General features: G+C 37.2%; 1 long non-coding RNA gene across 2 annotated transcripts in view; it reads left to right on the top strand.

Annotated features, from left to right (window-relative positions):
* Positions 1-19,732, top strand: part of LOC125151003 (uncharacterized) — a 50,806-nt gene that overhangs the window by 258 nt on the left and 30,816 nt on the right. For both annotated transcript variants that reach the window (XR_007146570.1, XR_007146571.1), the window contains exons 2-3: positions 7,483-7,691; positions 8,945-9,056. This is a non-coding gene — a long non-coding RNA (uncharacterized LOC125151003). The remainder of the gene's footprint in view (positions 1-7,482; positions 7,692-8,944; positions 9,057-19,732) is intronic.

The raw sequence follows: 19,732 nt of genomic DNA, 5'->3' as shown, positions 1-19,732 counted from the left end.
TAGAGTCCCCAGGCCCTTCCGCGTAAACACTGCTCAGGAAAGCCAAGAGCTGGCAGAGGTGTGCAAAGCTAACCGGACAAAAAGAGAAAACGAAGATAGGTGTAGGATTCCAAGTTGGTGAACGTTATGTGTATTTTTATTCTCTTGTAATTCCGGAAAATTGGTAAACTTCTGCATATACAAGTTTTTTGACAAAGTAAACTAGACGATTTACAGAAGACCCCGTTCTCTGTTTTTACCGGCTTTCCTTAACCCAGGTCCTTCCAACATTAAGGTACAACTGGTTAATACACACTAGAAATCACATAGATCTTCCAGATACCCACATCCAAGTAATTTTTTCTCAGTCCTTGTTTCCTCAACCTGAGAAAAAAGTAAAAACCGGGGCGTCTAGATGGCTCAGTCGGTTATGCATCCAACTTCTGCTCAAGTCCTTATCTCACCCTCAGTGAGTTCAAGCCTCTGTGGGGCTCAGTGCTGATAGCTCAGAGCCTGGAGCCTGCTTCAGATCCTGTGACCCCCCCCCCCCCCCCCCCGCCCCGGCCCGTCCCTCCCCTGCTAATGCTCTCTTTCTCTCTCTCTCAAAAAAAAAAAAAAAAAGATTTAATAACCCAAATACTTTGGCAGGCAGCAGCATTTAAACAAAGACTGGGGTTGCTTTTTTCCTTTTTTTAAACAAATCTTATGGGAACTCTATATCCAAATGCATGTTACCCTTTGATCTTAAACACTTATTTCAACAATACTATTGTTTCTTTAATATTGACTGTTTAATGGGTACAAGATCTTTAAAATTCTGTCATTTTGATTTTTTTTTTAAATCTTGTCCTGTTTCCAAGAGACCCTCACTGTCTTATATGACTTATGCATATGTTCCCTTTGGTGATTCTAATAGCCTGTGAAAATGCATTTTGGTTATTCCTACTTTACTTACTTTGTCCATTCCCTCCATGCTTTACACGTTCTTTTATTTACTGCCAGTTCTTTTAGTTATGAGTCTGTATTTCCATTTTATCTCATTATGGATTTTCTTTATTGCTTATTACTTTGATTTTTTAATATGATTAAAATAAAGTAGGGGATTTGACTGACATTCCCTCAGGCTGGTGTTCTTAAACATAAAGCTAAGCACTAACCCTCTGAGAAACTGTTAATTCTTGAATAGTACAATAAACAGGGTCAACACTCAGCATCTATCAAGCCGTAAATACCACTGATAATCGCCATCTGTAAATTCAACTGGTAAATTATGAGAGGCATTCTATTAGAGGCCCTGGTCTTAGCAATCTAATTGCTAAGTGAATAGAGTTCCATACAAGTGGACAGCTAATACATTGAAATGAATTTTATCATCAGTGCAATATAAATTGTTATTGATTTTGAGTTTATGTGCTTTCCTGTTTAGTCTAAAGATTGATTTTTCCATATAAAGTAAAAAGTGGCTAGCTTGGTAATGCTTTTAAAGCTTTAGAAATATATGTATTAAACTGAATCTTTGAAGTATTATTATGATTATACTGTTAGCAATTACTAAATAGCTGTAGTTTTCAAAATAGATGAGTTAATATTCATAACTGCTTAGATAGAAGTGCTTTCTTGGAAACTCTTCATGCAACTTCATTCCTGAATTCCCTTGACCTTTGCACTCGGTTTATAAACACTTATATTTTTTGACCTGCTCTGCCCTTTTACTGAGTCTCTTCACTGAAGAATCATCAAGAAATACGGATTCTTCCAAATGCCTTGTGTACACATATTTTCATTTCCAGTGATAGTGATCTACTCCAGACCTTACTACAAGTTATCTATCACTGCATAACAACACAACAGACACTTAGTGATTTAAAACAGCTACCATTTCATTTGTTCATAATTTCATTGTCATCAGCTTGGTCAGGGCTCAGGTAAATACTTTTTCTGCTGGCTTTCCTGGGATCATGCAGTCATGGTGGCTTCACTGTGGCTGCGTGGTGTTAGAAAGCCTCACTCCTGTCTGGCTGGAAGTTGGTGCTGGCTCTTAGCTGGACCATGTGTCTTCAGGAGGCTAGCATGGGCTTTGTTACATGGTGGCAGTGTTCCGAGAGAATAAGTCCCAACGCACAAATGCCTTTCCAGTCTCGGTTTGTGTCATGGTTGCTGATGTTACCTTGATCAAGGCAAGTCACATGGCAAGCCCTACATCAGTGTGGGAGGGGACTCTGCAAGGGCAGGGATACAGGGAGATGTGCTTTATTAGAGGCCCTTTACTATTACAATATACCATAGCTAGGGGACTGGGACAGCATTAATACATTTTCTCAGGTTCTTGTCCTGGTGTCCTTCTGTCCATTCTACATAGCCACAACTGGATAGTCCTTTTAAAATGCCAATTATTCTGTCATTCTAGAGCTCAGTTGTTTTCAAACTATGATAATTTTGTTGCCCAGGAGACATTGGGCAATGTCTGGAGACATTTTTTGGTTGTCACAATTGTAAAGGGGGAGATGATACTAGCATCTAGTAGGTAGAGGCCACAGATACTGCTAAGCATCCTGTGATCCACAGGGCTAGCTTCCCATGATGAAGAATTATCTGGCCAAAAATATCAATACGGATAAGAAAGTCTGCACACCCCCTCCAAAAAAAAGAAACCTAGCTCATAAACTCCCAGAGGTTCCCCAGTAAAAAGAGACCCAAGGGTAAATTCTTCATCTGGTCATTCATAGTCCTCTATCTACCTTTAATCTCTCACCAGGGCTCCTACAATCCCCAAATATGCCACCCTTGATTACATAACTAATGTTAATAGTGTCTTATTGTCATCACAAAATGTAAATATCAAACACCCTTTAGCTTTCCTCTCTTTGGTCTACCAAACCATTTCCCAGACTGAGTGGAAGAGTTGAATCTTGCTTTTCCTACCAAAGTTTCCACAATTTCACTGTGACCTGTCACTTACAAGCACATTGCTTAGTTTGTATTATGTCAGCTCAAATATGGTTTTATTTTTCAAGTTAAAATTGTAATCCATCTGGAATTTAATTTGGGTCAGGTGTGAGTGATTTGTAGATTTAACTTCACTATTGTTCTGGATTTCTACCTAGTGTCTCAACTCTCACTATCTCTTCCCCATGGATTGAAATGTCACTTTTAGCATATACTTAATTCTTCTATTTGGGTTTCTTTCTGGACTTTCTAGTCTGTTCTATCAAGAATCACTCACATTTTGAAAGGACTCTTCAGCTTACAAAAATATTCCTAAAGTTCCTTTTGGATCGTCTTTTGTATTTTTAAGTGTTTGTTTATACATCAGTAAGTACATGGCAGAGAAGATCATGGAAAAGAGAAGGAGGCAGTGAAGCTTAGGACTTATCTGTGAGGCACAAGCACAAATTGATAATACATCTGAAACTGTCATGTAAATCAGTGAGAAAAAAAGTTGATGTATGGAAAGAGTAAGGAACCTCCTATGTATCTAAAATGTGAGATGCCTCTGCAAAGCCACTCAACAAGTTACTGAGGAATGCTTTTGAATATACCAGCAATATACTCAGGGGAAGGCCAGGGTTATATAATCTGTCTCTAATTTTTCAAGAAAGAGAGGGAAGAAAGAAATAGGAAGCATTTCTTTTCTATTTTAGTATCCAGAAACAGCTAGTGAGAAATTGGAGATAACAGAGCAACCTTTGAGAGCCAGTGAATCAGTAGGTAAAGAGAGCTTGCCTGTATTTATCAGCATGACTTTGAGATAGATCGGCTTGCTCGGTGTCTGCTCAAGGATTTTAAAAATCAGAGATAATCTTGTTAGAGTGTGTTTCTCAAAACAGTGAAAAGATATTATTGTGAGCAAATACATTTCTAAAATACACACCAAAAAAATTGGAAAAGAATCCTATATCCATTCTTGAATGAGATAAAGAAAGCTGTTTATACTTGTTTAATCTAAAATTTCCTAAATGTATTTGACTATGGAAGTAAGGTTTTTGGTTTTGTTTTGGTTCTGTTTCAATTTCTGAGGGCTCTCCACCAAGTTATCGATCTTGAGAACATACTTTGGGAAACCTCTCAATAGACAACGACCAGGGTGATGAATCATGAGAAATTCTCCCTTGCCACAGTATCAAAATTGGCCCAATTTCCTATAATGGGGAATGAGCCCCACCCCTTAACCTCCTCTTCACCCAGTAAATGGGAGAGGTTTTTAATGAAAGCCTGTTGTTATCTATCCTATAGGATTTCCTTCAGGTACAAGAGCGTTCCTCAAAGTCACTTAACACTGCAGTTACTCTCAGAAAGATCCAGTAAGCCTGTTAAGATGGAACTAGATATCCAAGTAATGGCATACCACTGAGGGACCAATTAGTAGGTTCAGACAGTCTCTCAAACATATGCACCCTGCGAGACCTTGAGTCTTCGTTCTCTCATGAATACTTGCCATGGCTTGCTGTTCCAAAGGAAGTTACAGGAAATTCTTGAAGATTTTACAAAAAAGAATGTGTCAGCAAATTTACATCGTAGTGACTTAATTAATCGTTATGTAAACTTGAAAAAAAAGAAAAGAATAATGTAACACCCATATACCAAGAAATTGCAAATGTGAACATTTTATCAGATCTATTTTTTTTTTTAGAAAATATAGCATTACAGAACCAGTTGAACATCTTCTTTGATTGTATATTGTTTCTGTAATCAGTATACAGCATTGTTGTGTGTGTGTATGTGGCAGTTAACAGGCTTTGGTAGGTCTTTCATTATAAAAAAATTAAATATGTCTATAATGCTCTAAATAGTATAAACATATTTCACAAACCAGAGCAAGGTAGACCATTCGGTACTAGAATTGGGTGAGAAGTGTTGAGTTTCAAACTTCTGATCCCATTTTTTGATGACCAAGCAAAGCTCATATGTCATTTTCCCACATTAAAAAAAAACTGTCTCATACATACATCTTGTTTCACTCAGTCGAGACAAAAATTTGCATTTTATATTATACATCCAGGTAATGGAAAGAGAAATTCAGTGCAGTGAAAATACATCCATCTCAGTTCAAATTTTGGACAGTAAAAAAAAAAAAGGCCAACTGTGATAAACAGAACTGTCCAACAGCCCCCAAATTCCCATTCACTGCTGTATATGTTCCATATAATCCCTTCTTTTTCACAGTGAGCAGATCTTATGAATATGATAGGATAATCACCCTTGTGATTACATTATGTTATATAAGACTGGGCAGTCTAGAGTGAGATTCTCCTGCTCATATTGAAGAAGTAGCCGCCATGTCGTGACAGGACTCCATGGCTAGGACCTCAGAGATTAGATTTAAGGTGATTAGTCTTTTCTAGAGTTTCATGTAAATAGAATCATTCAGCATGTACTCTAACATGCCTGGCTTCTTTTGCTCAGCATAATTATTTTAGGTTCATCCATATTGTTTCATATTTCAGTAATTCATTCCTTTCTGGTAATGCATAGGATTGCATTATACAAATACACCACATTGTGTTTTATCCATTTTTTTGATGATTGATATTTGGGATAGTTCCAGATTTTGACTATTATGAATAAAGCTGCTGTAACTATCCCTGTACAAATCTTTGTAAGAAGAAACATAGGTGTCCATTTCCCTTGGGTAAATTCCTAGGAGTGAGATTTCTGGATCACGTGGTAGGTTTATATTGAACTTTACAAGCAACTGACTAAGTGTTTTCCAAAGTGATTGGAATTTTACATTCCTACCAGCAGTGTAAGAGAGTTCTATTTGCTCCATATTCTTGCCAACCCTTAATGCTATCAGTCTTTTCAAATTTAGCCGTTCTATGGGATGTGTACTGGTATCCCATTGTGCTTTTAATTTGGATTTCTCGGGGCACCTGGTTGGCTCAGTCAGTTAAGCAGCTGACTTCAGCTCAGGTCATGAGCTCACAGCTTGTGGGTTCAAGCCCCTGTCGGGCTCTGTGCTGACAGCTCAGAGCCTGGAGCCTGCTTTGGCTTCTGTGTCTCCCTCTCTCTCTCTGCCCCTCTCCCACTCACACTCTGTCTCTCTCTCTCAAAAATAAACGTTGAAAAAGCATTTTTTAAATTTGCGTTTCTCTGATGACTGTGATATTGCATAACTTTTCATATGCTTATCACCCATTCTTGTATCTTCTTTAATGAAATGTCTGTTCAGATCATGTGCCCATTTTTTATTAGGTTGCCATCTTACTGAGTTGTACATGTTCTTTCTGTGTTCTGGAAACAAGTCCTCTGTCATTTAAATGTACTTTGAAAATCTTCTCCCATTCTGTGCTTTGCCTTTTCATTTTCTTGATGGTGTCTTTTGAAGGGCAGATGGTTTTAGTTTTGATAAAATCCAATGTATCAATATTGTATTTTGTATTTATATTTTTGTGACCCATCCAACAAACCTCTATCTACCTAGAGTTGCAAAGATATTTATGTTTCCTTCTAGAAATATAGATTTCTCATTTACTGTTGCATCTATGATCCATTTCAAGTTAATTTTGTGTACGGGATGAGTTTAAAGTTGAAGTTTATTTCTTCCTATATGGACATCCAGGTCTTCCAGCACTACTTTTTGAAAAAAGTATCCTCTCCCCATTGAATCACCTTTGTCAGAAATCAAATGACCATACATGTATGGGTCTATTTCTGGACTTTTTAGCCTATCCTATTGGTTTGTACATTTACCCTTTCACCAATACCATATGGTCTTGATCACATTGCAAGTCTCAAAATCAAGTAGTATAAGTCCTCTGGCTTTGTTATTCTTTTTCAAAATTGTTTTGGATATTCCTGGTCTTAGGGATTTCTATATAAATTTTAAGATCAGTTTTTCAATTTATACATATATATCTGGCATTGTGATTGTGTTTGAATCTTATAAGTCAATAGGATAACTGATATCTGAATATTAAGTCTTCCTATCAGAGAATATGATATATCTCTTGTTTATTTGTTGCCAGCGTATAAAATGCAATTGATTTTGGAATTATCACAAACTTGTATTCTGAGACCTTGCTAAATTCACTAATTAGTTCTGGTCGCTGTTTGGTAGAATTCTTAGCATTTTCTCCATATGCTATGCTTCTTCTATGGGAATAAGAGGATAGTTTTACTTCTTCATTTCCAATTTGTATGTGTTTTTTTTCCTTACTTTATTGCACTTGTTTGTACTTCTAGTACAATGTAGAATTACAGTAGTAAGAACAGATCTCATTGCTTTGTACCTAATCACAGGGGGGAATCATTCACTCTTCCACTGTTAATTATAATGTTAACTGTAGGGTTTTTTTTTTTTTGTAGATGTTCTTTATAGGGCTTAGGAATTTTTCCTCTATTTCTACATTGCTGAAAATATTTATCATGGGTGGATTTTACATTTTGTTAGATGCATCCAGCATCTACTTAGATGATAGTGGTTTTTTGTTCTCCTTTATCTTATTAATGTGATGTCTTATATTGATGAATTTTCCAATTCTAACCCAACTTTTACTTTCATAGGGTTTCAGGGACTCTTCACATGGTCTCTCCCTCAAGATAGTTGGACTTCTTACATGGTACCTCAGGACTCCCAAGAATGAGCGTTCAAAGAGTCTTGGGCCAAAGCTACAAGCCTTCTTTCATCTAGCCTTAGAAGTCTTAGAATGTTAGTTCAGCCACCTTCTATTCACCAAGCTAATCACTAAGGCCAACCCAGACTCAAAGGAAAGGTAAGTAGTCCTCATCTCGCAATAAGAGTCCTCACCATGCAATCATATTTCATCCTTTACATATCCTTCACGAGGTTAGACTTCCAAATTTTAGAGACAAGAAAATTAAATCTCAGACAAAGTGATCACAGGACTAAAATCACACAGCTACTAAAACTAGCATTCAAACCCAGATCATCTTATTCAAGTTTGCTGCATGTTTCCCCCCCATAGTGCAAGTAGCAAATGCTATCTTGCTCTGCCCCATCCCCTTAGATTCCCCTGGGCATGTTCACAGCCAGCCCCTGTGTCACATATTGGAGGACTGCCCTCAGGCTGCTAGAGTTTGCTTGGCTTGTGTGTGTAGAGAGCTGTAGGTGCCTGGGAAATTTGTATCTTCTCTGAAAGTAGTGGTGTTCAAGGCCCCTCACTCTCTATGTAGAACAGCTCCGAGTTGACCTGCACAACCTTCAGCATTGGGACGGAGACAAAGTCACCCACTGGGTGACACTGCTTGGTGTCAGTGTTGCACTGTTGCTTATCCTCCTTCCCTTCACAGTTCTACCCACCCCACTTCCCTCAACTTCCACATGCACATGAATCCTCATCCCAGGGTCGAGGTAACCCAGCCAAAGCCATGCACAACTACTTACTTCCCTGGCATGAAATACTCTCTATAGAGACTCAAGTCAAAGGGCATGGCCTTGTCTAGAGTTTGTGAAAGGATCCTGTGGGATACATGGGCTCCTCGGAAGCCACCACAACGCCCTGACACAAGTCCTAAAGAAATCAACACATTTGGCATTGCTGTATTACATATAAAACAATGGTGCATACAATTAAATATGTATGAGATATGAAAAAGAAAATATCCCTCCTAGAAGGTTGGGATTGCAATTAATTAAATACATCATAAATTATAATTATACATTATAAATGAATAATGCAAGCAAGAAAAATACCAATATTTAAAATTTTGTACTTTTTTACTTTATTATTATGGGGGGTATATTTGTGTGGCATACAAAAGTGTATTATTTTTGATGAGATGCCAGCACTTCACATGGAATTATTCCTTGATTATCTATCTCCACCTTAGCTCAAAAATAATTTATATCTCACTTTAAGTGGGAAAGTTTTCTGGGCATATTTTACTTCAAATATTTTCATTGAGTATTGCTAGAAATTCTATTTTCCTGAAAACATTAGCATGTAAGGGCAGAAGTGTCATGAAATACTTTGACTCTTTTGTAAGCCTCTTTTATTTTACACAGGTCAGAAGTGATGGTGCAGCCATAAAGATGGAGAATTTTCAACCTAAAAAAAGGAAAAGACAAGACCCCAGATTATGTGGAGTGAATAAGTGGAGCCTATATCCTAAGCATGGTAAGCACATGAAAAGTCTTTAAAATAACCTTGACTGGTACTTTATGTTTCTCAACGGGAAAGATAGCATCAAATTTGAGAATAACAAGTACATTTAAAAAATCTGTCACATTAGTGAGGAATAGTAAGAATATCTGAAGTTGAAGACCAGCTGCATTCTGAAGGAAAGGGTGTGTTCAGTTCTACTGGGACACTTACTGTCCATAAATAAAGTTTTATTGGAACACAGTCATGCCTGTTCACTTTCATGCTTCAAGGGCACAGCTGAGGAGTTGCAACAAACACATATGACCTGCAAAGCCCAAAATATTTATTCTCTTGCCCTTTACAGAAAAATGTTTCCAACCCTGCTCTACATGAAGAAGTGAGGGAAGGACACGTTTCACGTATTCTCATAGCACAAGTTAACATAATGCACTGGCAAAGAAGCTCCTTCTTGTCAAACTACTCCTCTACCTTTATGCCTCTAAAAATTCCTCAGATCCAATAAAAACATATTTCAACAGACAGGAAAAGAAGTGTAGTCATCACAAGGGAACAGTGATAGCATGAAGGAAGAATGGAAATTCTATTGATGGTGACTTACTTAAAATTTTTTATTAAATTTTTTTAATGTTTATTTTTGAGAGAGAGAGAGAGACAGAGACAGAGCACAAGCAGGAAGGGGCAGAGAGAGAGGCAGACACAGAATCCAAAGCAGGCTTCAGCCTCTGAGCTGTCATCACAGAGCCAACAGAGGGCTTGAACCCATGAATCATGAGATCATGACCTGAGCCGAAGTTGGACGCTTAACTGACTGAGCCACCCAGGTGCCCCTACATTTTTTTTTATTAGAAAGAGTGAGAAAGAGAACACGAGCAGGAGAGAGGGGCAGAAGGAGAGAGAGAGACAGAGAGAGAGAAAGAGAGAATCCCAAGCAGGGTCAGTGCTCAGCACAGAGCCCGACACAAGGTTCGATCCCATGACCGTAGGATCATGACCTGAGCCAAAATGGAGTCTGACACTCAACTGACTGAGCCACCCAGGTGCCCCTAAATTTTTTAAACATTTTTTAAAATAAAGGAACACAGACCAACCAGAATCTTGTGCCATTGTCTGGTTTGTCTCATTGTTAAGGTTTTCAGTTTCTCAGTATTTTAGAAGAATCCTATGATAGATTCTTCTTAGAATTACCAGGCATCATTTTAGAAGGCAAAAGGGCCATATTTTATGGTGCTTTCCATTTTTCCTTCCCTGCCAGAAATTCCAGCTTAACATTTAGTGTTAAACTGTGGCACTCACCTTAACCTCAGTTCCATTTCTCCTTTTTCTCCACCTGGTTTCTGATCATTTTTTAATATAATTTTGAATTGTTGAGAGGTGTGCTTGTGTGTGCACATGTGTGTGTGTATGTGTGCACTTAGCTATAAAAAAGTCTCAAAGCCTTTTGGAAAGTAGGCAGGACTTAAAATTAGGAATAATTAGGAATAATTATAAACACCTATTAGGCAGTTGTGTGCATTTTAATGTTGGCAATATTGGAATGATAATCATGTCAATATTTCCTTTAATTTACCACTTGTTTTAGAGCTGCTTAGGACAGGCTTAACTTTTCCCCAAACTTGTATTCTAACAAAAGACAGATCATGTCCTAAGACCACAATGGATTTCTTCCTAAGAAAGCCTATGAATTTGATCTCAAATGCTCAAAAATTACTTTCAGCTCCAGGGAATGCAATGTGTGCATTGTTAGATCAGAGATACATTTACATTCATCCAAAATAATGGAGAAATGTACATTTCTATGTGATATGAAAGTAGTTCCCGATTTTATAATACAAGATGTTAAAATATTAATCTTTTTTTAGACTAAGAAAGATTAAAGCTCCTGTTCCCAAAAGTACAAAGTGAGACAAACTAGATCAGTCAGATAGAGATCTATAAAATTCTAAAACCATTGCTATTCCTTTGGAAAGCATTATGTAATTCAGTATTCAAACGATGAGATACTCAAATAAAGGCTCTTTTCACCAATACCCTGGAGTCTCGGCTTAGCAGTGAACTAGGACACTAATTTTTTTACTAATGTAGTAATTGGAAATACAGAATCAGGATTTGTAACGTTGTTACATGTATTCTTTAATTTGAAAATCTTTAATATTAAAGAAGATGGGTGAATAAAGTAAAAAGTAAGAGGTCACATTTGCAATGAGATAGTGGAAGAAAACAGAATTCTTTGCCAACCAACATATTTGTTGAGAATACCATTTCTTTAGAGATGATTTATTAAAATAATGTAGATTCCATTATATCTTTTAAGGTCCCAACTCACATTTCCTACTAATAAATTAGTTAATATTTTATAAGATATTACAATCCGCACACCAGGTTTCCTCAGGCTGTTCCATTATTTTGTTTGTTTCAAAACCTGAAAAGTTCCAGGGCTCCATACAGAAATATTTGTTCTAGGGATTCCCCCATTTGTTCTATGGATTCCTCTATTTCCTGAAAGATTAATTCCTTACAAAAAATCTTAGATTTCATTCAAAAAGCTCAGATTGCATGGACTAGACTATGATTAACCAAATAGTTCTTGAAATATGGGACATATGAAATGGTAATTTCAACTCTGATAACTCCTGGAATATTTTTCTTTCCCTGGCTTGTATATCGTTCTGGTAAATGGTGTTCCAAGGACAGAGGCCAACATAACTGAAAGGTATCTAAGTTTTTCTAAGTATTTTTTCCTGAGCTTTTTAATGACTACTAAAGTACAAAGGAACTAATATAATTTTTGCAATAAGAGAGGTCATGAAAACTTGGTTTAGTCTTAAATAAAGTTACCAGAAGGTATTTTCTGGGAAATATTTAATGATTGCTAGAACTCTGTGTCAATAAAATGATAACAACCCTGGGGATTTATAAATAAGCATAAACCAGTGCACAGCTCATATCAAGTTTCCTCTTTATTTTATGATGACATTTAAGACTGAAAGAGACACAGTGGGCAAAAATCAATAGTCTCTTACCGTCTACAGTTTTTGCAAAGTTTTTTAACCACATCCAGGGTGACATTCTTGCAGAAACTGAGTTTCACACATTCCAAACTAATGTGACAATAATTAGCCAATGAACAAACTCTGGAAAGGAAAAAGAGAATAAAAAGTTATTAGAATAGATAGTTAAATGCACTTTTTACAAAGTTTTCAAAACTTCAGCCCTCAAATTTACCTTGGCCCTGCAAGTCCACTAACCCTACCCTATCCCTCCTCACCTCCTGGTCCTGCCCTCCCAACCAGGCTGAGACTCCAAAAAGAACTCCCTGAAAAAAGTACATACAATGAACACACCTAATAAAATTTCCAGACCAAAACCAAACAAAAACAGTAAAGATGACAGGAACAAAGATCTAAAGATGTAGATTTTACTTTGAGATTCTTAGAGAAATGGTACTAGTAGATAAGTCCAGAGAGTGTTATCATTTTGATGTGTATTTAATAATAATGAAGTAAAAGTAATTACTATGTTAACATCTGACACCAGAATTACTCCCAGAAGGGAACCATCTTTGGGATAATGTTAGACTTGTCGAGGAAAGAATCTGCAGGACAGCACATGATAGTTCTGCCACTTTTCAGGGACAGGGATGGGCTTTTCTTCCCCCTGATATGTGGGTAAAGAAGACCATTGAGGGGAGAGAGATAGAAGGTAGAAAAACAGAGAGAAGGGCTGTTGCTGAGACCCTTGAGGATTAGTGAAAGTGATGTAGGCCCTTCTTAGGGTTCCCTGAAACATTTCTCCTGACTTTGGCTCACAGATGAGTTCAAAGAAGAGGCTGAGTTACTGTTGTCCATGTGAGAGGGAGCAGGACCCCAAAAGGCAACACAAGAGGGAACGTGAGGGTATAAGTCTCCCCCAGAATTTGTCAAAATCATGTGCATAGAATTTTGACAACCTCAAGATGTTTACCTAGATCTTGGGAGTAAAAAGGCCTCTTCTAGGACAAGGGATCCCTGTATACCATAAATCACTAGTTCTCAAAGGATGGCTCCTAGACCAGCAGCATCAGCATCACCTAGGTGCCTGGATGAGCGCTCAGTCAGTTGAGCGTCTGACTTCGGCTTAGGTCATGACCTCACGGTTCATGGGTTTGAGCCCCACATCGGGCTCTGTGCTAACAGCTCAGATCCTGGAGACTGCTTGGGATTCTGTGTCTCCCTCTCTCTCTCTGCCACTCCCCTGTTTGCACTCTGTCTCTCTCTCTCAAAAATAAATAAACATTTAAAAAATAAAAAATAAAAGAAATTCGGGTGGGGAGTGGCACAAGGGCTTCACTCCTGACCCACTGAGTCAGAAACTATAGGGGTGGGGCTCCCAGTCTGTGTTTTAACAAGTCTTCCCGGTGATCCTGATGCACATAAACATTGAGAATCACTGACCTTCGTTGAACAATGGTTCACAGCCTTGGCCACATATCAGATGCATCTTTGACATGATTAGCAAATGCTGATGCCAGGGAATCATTCTCAGTGATTCTACCAACCTAAACAAATTATACTTCTAAGAAACAAACTGTTGAGAATAAGTCTATAAAGTCAAAAATCTCTGGTAAGCAGCACTTTTAATTGACCTTATCACCGGGTTTCCTAAAAATAGTAATTCTGATTTAATAGAATCCATGTTCAGTATTTATGGCCTCCAAAAGCATTAATTCTTCTTTCCATTTCAACCTTTCCTGTTAGTCCAGTTACCAGGTTTTCATAGAAAAATTGGGGGGGGGGCAGCTGTAGGAAGGCAGGTAAGAGCAGAGAATAGCAAGAAGGAAGGCAAGTTAGGGCAAGTAGGTTGTAGCAAACATATTTCCACTTACCCAGAACTATTGCACAAATGGGACAATCATCAATGTCAGAAACAGAAGATGGTCTCGTATAGATATGGCCATGCCAACATTAAAGACAAAGTAAATTTAAAACTTAAATCCTAAGTGTTATCATCTTTGCTCTCCAGATATAGACCCGGATGGTATGTGTGGCCTATATGCACTATCAAAGATGACGTGGGTTGGAGATTGTGAGTGTTTCACATAGCACACCATGGAGAGTGCTCCTGATGTTAACAAGGGCAAGGAAAAGCTTCTGTAGACTGTCCTTGAAATATTTCTCCAGGTTTCATAATGGTGAGAGCAATATACATATAAAACCTCTAATTTCTGTCCTTGCACTTAAAATGGACTTTTCTCTAGTTTCCAATTAATAACAAAACTTGGAGGACTTTAAATGTCATGATGATATCCATAAATACTGAAATTCTGATATCTCTTTGGATTCCACTGAGTGATTAGACCAGTGCTATCGAAGAACTAAGTCTCCCCTATAATAATTATGAAAATTCAAAATTCTTCATAGTGGGTTTATTCAAATTGAGTAATGATAACTTTTGCTTTCTTTTTAATAATACACTATTGAGAGAAAAAATAAACACCCCAAATAAGGAACATGAGTTTAGGTCTAGTGAATAATACTTATTATTTGAATGAAGAAAATTTTAATGGTATTTATAAACAAATAATAGTGTCTAACACAGAGTGCTTTTCATGTGCCAGGCCCCTAAATCTTTTCCTGTGTTAACTCACTTAATCCCCACAAGGCTCCTGAGACAGGAGCCATTATTTTTATCTTCATGTTACTGATGAGGAAACTGAGGCACAAAGAGGTTTAAGTGTTGTACCCAGCCAATAAAAGAGCTGGGGTTTAGGCCAGAGAATTGGGCTCCAAAGTCCATGCTATATCAATCTTACCTCTGCAATGAAAGAAAAGATTCAGACTGCTTTCACAAGAATTAAATGGGTGTTTTCCTGAACACTTCGGTGAAAAATCTTATTGCTTCACAGGAAAAAAGTAATCTGCCTCTCATTCTTGATAGTCTATTTGTGAATGAGTGGGAAAGACTCTGTTTGATAATTGTTCCTGATCGTTTCTGGCCCAAACCTTGAGGATAATATAAAACCTCCATGATTGCACCCCAGGATACAGACACAGGTTTCTGTTGAGTGTTTTCATGAGCACAAGAATGGTGTCCCACATCTTCTTCTAAGAAAACAAATTCACTTATGTGAGGAAGGCAATGTATGGACAGGTTTTATATTGCTGGAAATGTTTCTTTCTCAAATTCTTCAACCACCATTGGAAGTACCCATCGCTTTTAGAGTAGATCATTCTTTTCTCTTATAATTGAATAAATCCTGCTAAAATAGGCTCTACTGTAGAGGTACCCATGCTCTAAGAGTTGCAGTAAAACAATGAGACACAGAGTGTCTAGGTGCCTGTCATATATTTACTTACTTGGTCACTGCTCTATAAATTAAGCTACTGAAGTACTGGCTTGGGTGCAACAAAGAATGCAATGTAACTGGTTTTGAATTCACATTTGAATTAATTGAATAGTTTATTTAAGATGTGGAAGTAAAATATAAAAGGAACATACTGAGGAGGCATGAAACAGATAATCCTGTAAGAGTGCCAGGAGAGCCAACAAAAATGGGGATGTTGCCATAGTTACCAAGAAACACACACACACACACACACACACACACACACACACACAGCCTACAATCTCCATGTCAGTAAGATATTGAAAATAAGCAAAATAAGCTCTTAAGTCTGGGGTCATTCTCTCCTCTGTACTTTAATTAGTACGATCTTGGCCTTTGGAGACACGCTAGAATGAAAAAAATGTCTTCAATTCTGCCTGTTAGTAAGTTTCATCCTTATGAAACTCACTCTGAAGCCTCTGTTGCATATTAGTGTAATTAGAGACATAGTATCCTTCTAAAATGAAGATAGTCTCCTAATTAGGGCATTGACCAGAGCTGTCTATCATTCATGTAGGCCCACCACCAGAGGTAAGACAGGAGAGACGATGGTTCTAGCTGAATCACCCTTTTGTTAGTCCCACATCACAAAGGAGCTACTTTTGTCTCATAAACAAAAATCAGTAGAAGTGTGACAGTGGCTTATCATTAGCTCCACCATACCATATATTCACTTTTTTCTTCATTATGTCTCAGTCAGACATTTGTAAGTGAAATTCAAACACGTACAGTAAGCTGATCAATGGGATGATGAGCCCAGTCTTTATCCAGGTATTTCTGGGTGAAAGACAAATGAAAGAAAGGCAGAGAGAGAGAGGCAATTTCCATCTGTAACTTGGCTTAATCATAAATAACAAATGGGGCCTAAAGGAAAAGTAGGCTTCAAGGCTATAATGAAGTAAATTCATGATGTCTTCCTTTCTATTTGCTTTGACTGATTTTTCTCATAGAAAAATCTGTAGGACTCTGACAAGTGTCCTCTGTCAACCAACTGCTGCAAAGTATGAAGTAGATCATGGATAGAAGTGTAATTAGAAAGAGGGATAATATTCATGAAGTTGCAAAGAGGAGAGGAAGCATGTCAGTGCTGTAAATCTTTTCTTTTTTTAAGTGCTTATTTAAATTTTAGTTAACCTACAGTGCAGGAGTAGAATTGGTTTCAGGAGTAGAATTCAGTGATTCCTCACTTACATACAACACCCAGTGCTCATCACAACAAGTGCCTTCCTTAGTATCCATCACCCATCTAGGCCATCCCCCCCCCCCCCGCCCACCTCCCTCCATCAACCCTCAGTTTGTTCTTACTATTAAGAGTCTCTTGGGGGCGCCTGGGTGGCTCAGTCAGTTGAGCATCTGACTTCGGCTCAGGTCATGATCTCACGGTCTGTGAGTTCGAGCCTTGCGTCGGGCTCTGTGCTGACAGCTCAGAACCTGGATCCTGCTTCAGATTCTGTATCCCCTCTCTCTCTGACCCTCCCCCATTCATGCTCTGTCTCTGTCTCAAAAATAAATAAACCTTAAAAAAAATTTTTTTTAAAAGAGTCTCTTATGGTTTGCTTCCCTCTCTCTTTTTCTCCCCCTTCCCCTACGTTCATCTATTTTGTTTCTTAAATTCCATGTATGAGTGAAATTATATGGTATTTGTCTTTCTCTGCCTGACTAAATCACTTAGAAGTTCTGTAAATTTAATGGAAGTGTGTGGACCCAGTGATCTGCAAGTAAACAGACATATATCTGTATGTACTACAGATAATACATCTGTAGTAAATGAATGAAAAATTCCTGGGTAGTTTGAATTCTGTCTATTCCATATGACCCTATTTTTTCCATTCAGACCCATTTATATATATATATATGTGTGTGTGTGTGTGTGTGTGTGTGTGTGTGTATGCAGGTTTCCAGATTTCTTCCAGAACATCAATGAGCCACACCCTAAAACACCACCTTAGAACAAGTGAGTTCCATAAAAAGGGCTTTGTGTGACTTTCCCAGATTGATACATGATCGTTTCATATATTATCTTTAATCAGAGATTTTCAAGTTTAACAGATGTTGGGGGCACCTGGGTGGCTTAGTCGGTTAAGTGTCCGACTTCGGCTCAGGTCATGGTCTCACGATTCATGAGTTCAAGCCCCACATGGGCTGTGCTGATAGCTCAGAGCCTGGAGGCTGCTTCAGATTCTGTGTCTCCTCTCTCTCTGCTCCTCCCTCACTCACATTCTCTCTCTCTCTCTCTCTCTCTCTGTCTCTCTCTCAAAAATAAATATACGCTAAAAATAAAAATAAAGTAAAAATAAAAATAAAATTTAAAAAACAAATTTTGACCAGACTTATTGTGGAGATAATTTTGCAATATATACAAATATTGAATCATTATGCTGTATGCCTGAAACTAATATACTGTTATTTATCAATGATATCTCAATAAAAAATTTAATAATAAGAGTGCCTGAGGTGGCTCAATCAGTTGAGCATCCAACTTCAGCTTGGGTCATGATCTCGCAGTTTGTGGGTTCAAGCCCTGCATCAGGCTCTGTGTTGACAGCTCAGAGCCTGGAGCCTGCTTTGGATTCTGTGTCTCCCTCTCTCTCTGACCCTCTCCTGCTTATGCTCTGTGTTTCTCTCTCTCAAAAATAAATAAACATTTTTAAAAAATTTTTAAAAATTAATAATAAATAACTCAAGCAGTTTAGCTCTAGAAAAATAGAACTGTATGTGTTTATTATTGTAACATATTGTAAAGTATGTATATTTTGTACATATTCATGTATTCTACTTTAAAATGTATGCAATATATCAGGAAAACCTAAGAGAATCAACTGGAAAGCTTTTCATAAAATGGTATACTTGGACAAATTCCCACAAAATTTTTTAAAAACCAAGCATTAATACCATAATATCTATAAAGATTTATTATATATCTATGAAGCAAGATATATGTTTCAATAGTAAAGAGGGGCAAAAAAAAACCCCACACATACACACACACAAAAATAAAAAATACATCAAGAAATGCAAAATGCCATTATGAATATTAATAAAAACTTAATGTCGAGAATCAGCAGCAAAACAAATCAAAATAATATACGCCCTCCATAATTTGGCTATGTATGTGACGGAGCACTGAGGTTTCCAGTGGTGCTGCAAAACAGGCACTTCTATATGCTGCTATTGGAAGAATATACTGTACAGTGTTTTGGAGAGCAATTCAGAATATTCACTAGAAAGCCTTAAAAATGTTAATTTCATAACTTTTTGAACTAGCAATTCTATTTTTAGGGCTTATACCAATGAAATAATCAAAGATGCAAATATTTGGGTATAACGATATTTTTTACTGTGTTATTTTTCATAAGTAAAATTAGAAGCAATCTATATGCCCAATAATAAGATAATATTTAAATTAATTATATCACATTTATGTAAGGGGATATCAAGCAAACATCAGAATAGGGTTTTTGGAAAGATGATGGTTAATTAGAAGATGGCATAACTTTACATGGAAATGCAACAGACACAAGACTGTATTTATGAGATGATTCATATTTAAGTGTATTGTAATAGTGACATATCTTGATTTTACTATGATAAACTAAAAATGTTTTATTTTGAAGATCCTAAGACAGTGGTTAGAATACTTTCTCTTAAGGGGCAGATAGTAAATATTTGAGGTTTTGCAGGTTTTAATTTGTAGTTAATCACAGGCTAACAAGTAAAATCAAAGATATCATATAGGCTTTTTATATAAGCATTTAAAATATAACTATTTAAAGTTGTAAAAAAAACATTTTTAGCTTGCAGGTCATTAAAAAAAAACAACAACAGGCAGCTGGCTACAATTTTTCAAGTCCCCTCTTATATTAACAAACTTGCAAAGTTCTTCTTAAGTTCTTTCTGGCTTACTATGTCTTATTCAGCAAGTGGAACTATTAACAACACCTGCCCTAAGCACATTGCTGGATTGTGGTATCTGATTTGTAGGGAAGCTTTTGGCAAATATAACCTGTTTTTTAAAAAAATCACAATATGGAAGAACTTGTTCTCTCCTGGACTTCCTTTTCCTCCCTTCTGCCCACCTAAATCCTCCCAATGCTTCAAGGATTATCTGAAGTATTATTTTCCAGAAGTCACCCCACTCTTAAGGCTACAGAAATCTCTTCTTCAAAGGATGTGTATGCCATTTATTTTTTCTCAAAATTAGGTGAGAAGTACCTTGGAGGAGATACTTGTCTTGGATACTGTTTGCTATCCCTCACTGCAAACAGCTCACCTAATTATTTTGAATTTATTATATATTTAAAATGATCCATTAAACTAAATGACAGGA

This window comes from Prionailurus viverrinus, chromosome D4 (assembly GCF_022837055.1).
Source record: "Prionailurus viverrinus isolate Anna chromosome D4, UM_Priviv_1.0, whole genome shotgun sequence".
Classification (NCBI taxonomy): domain Eukaryota; kingdom Metazoa; phylum Chordata; class Mammalia; order Carnivora; family Felidae; genus Prionailurus; species Prionailurus viverrinus.
The sequence above is the reverse complement of the archived record's forward strand: the minus strand, read 5'-3'. Positions and strand labels throughout refer to the sequence as shown.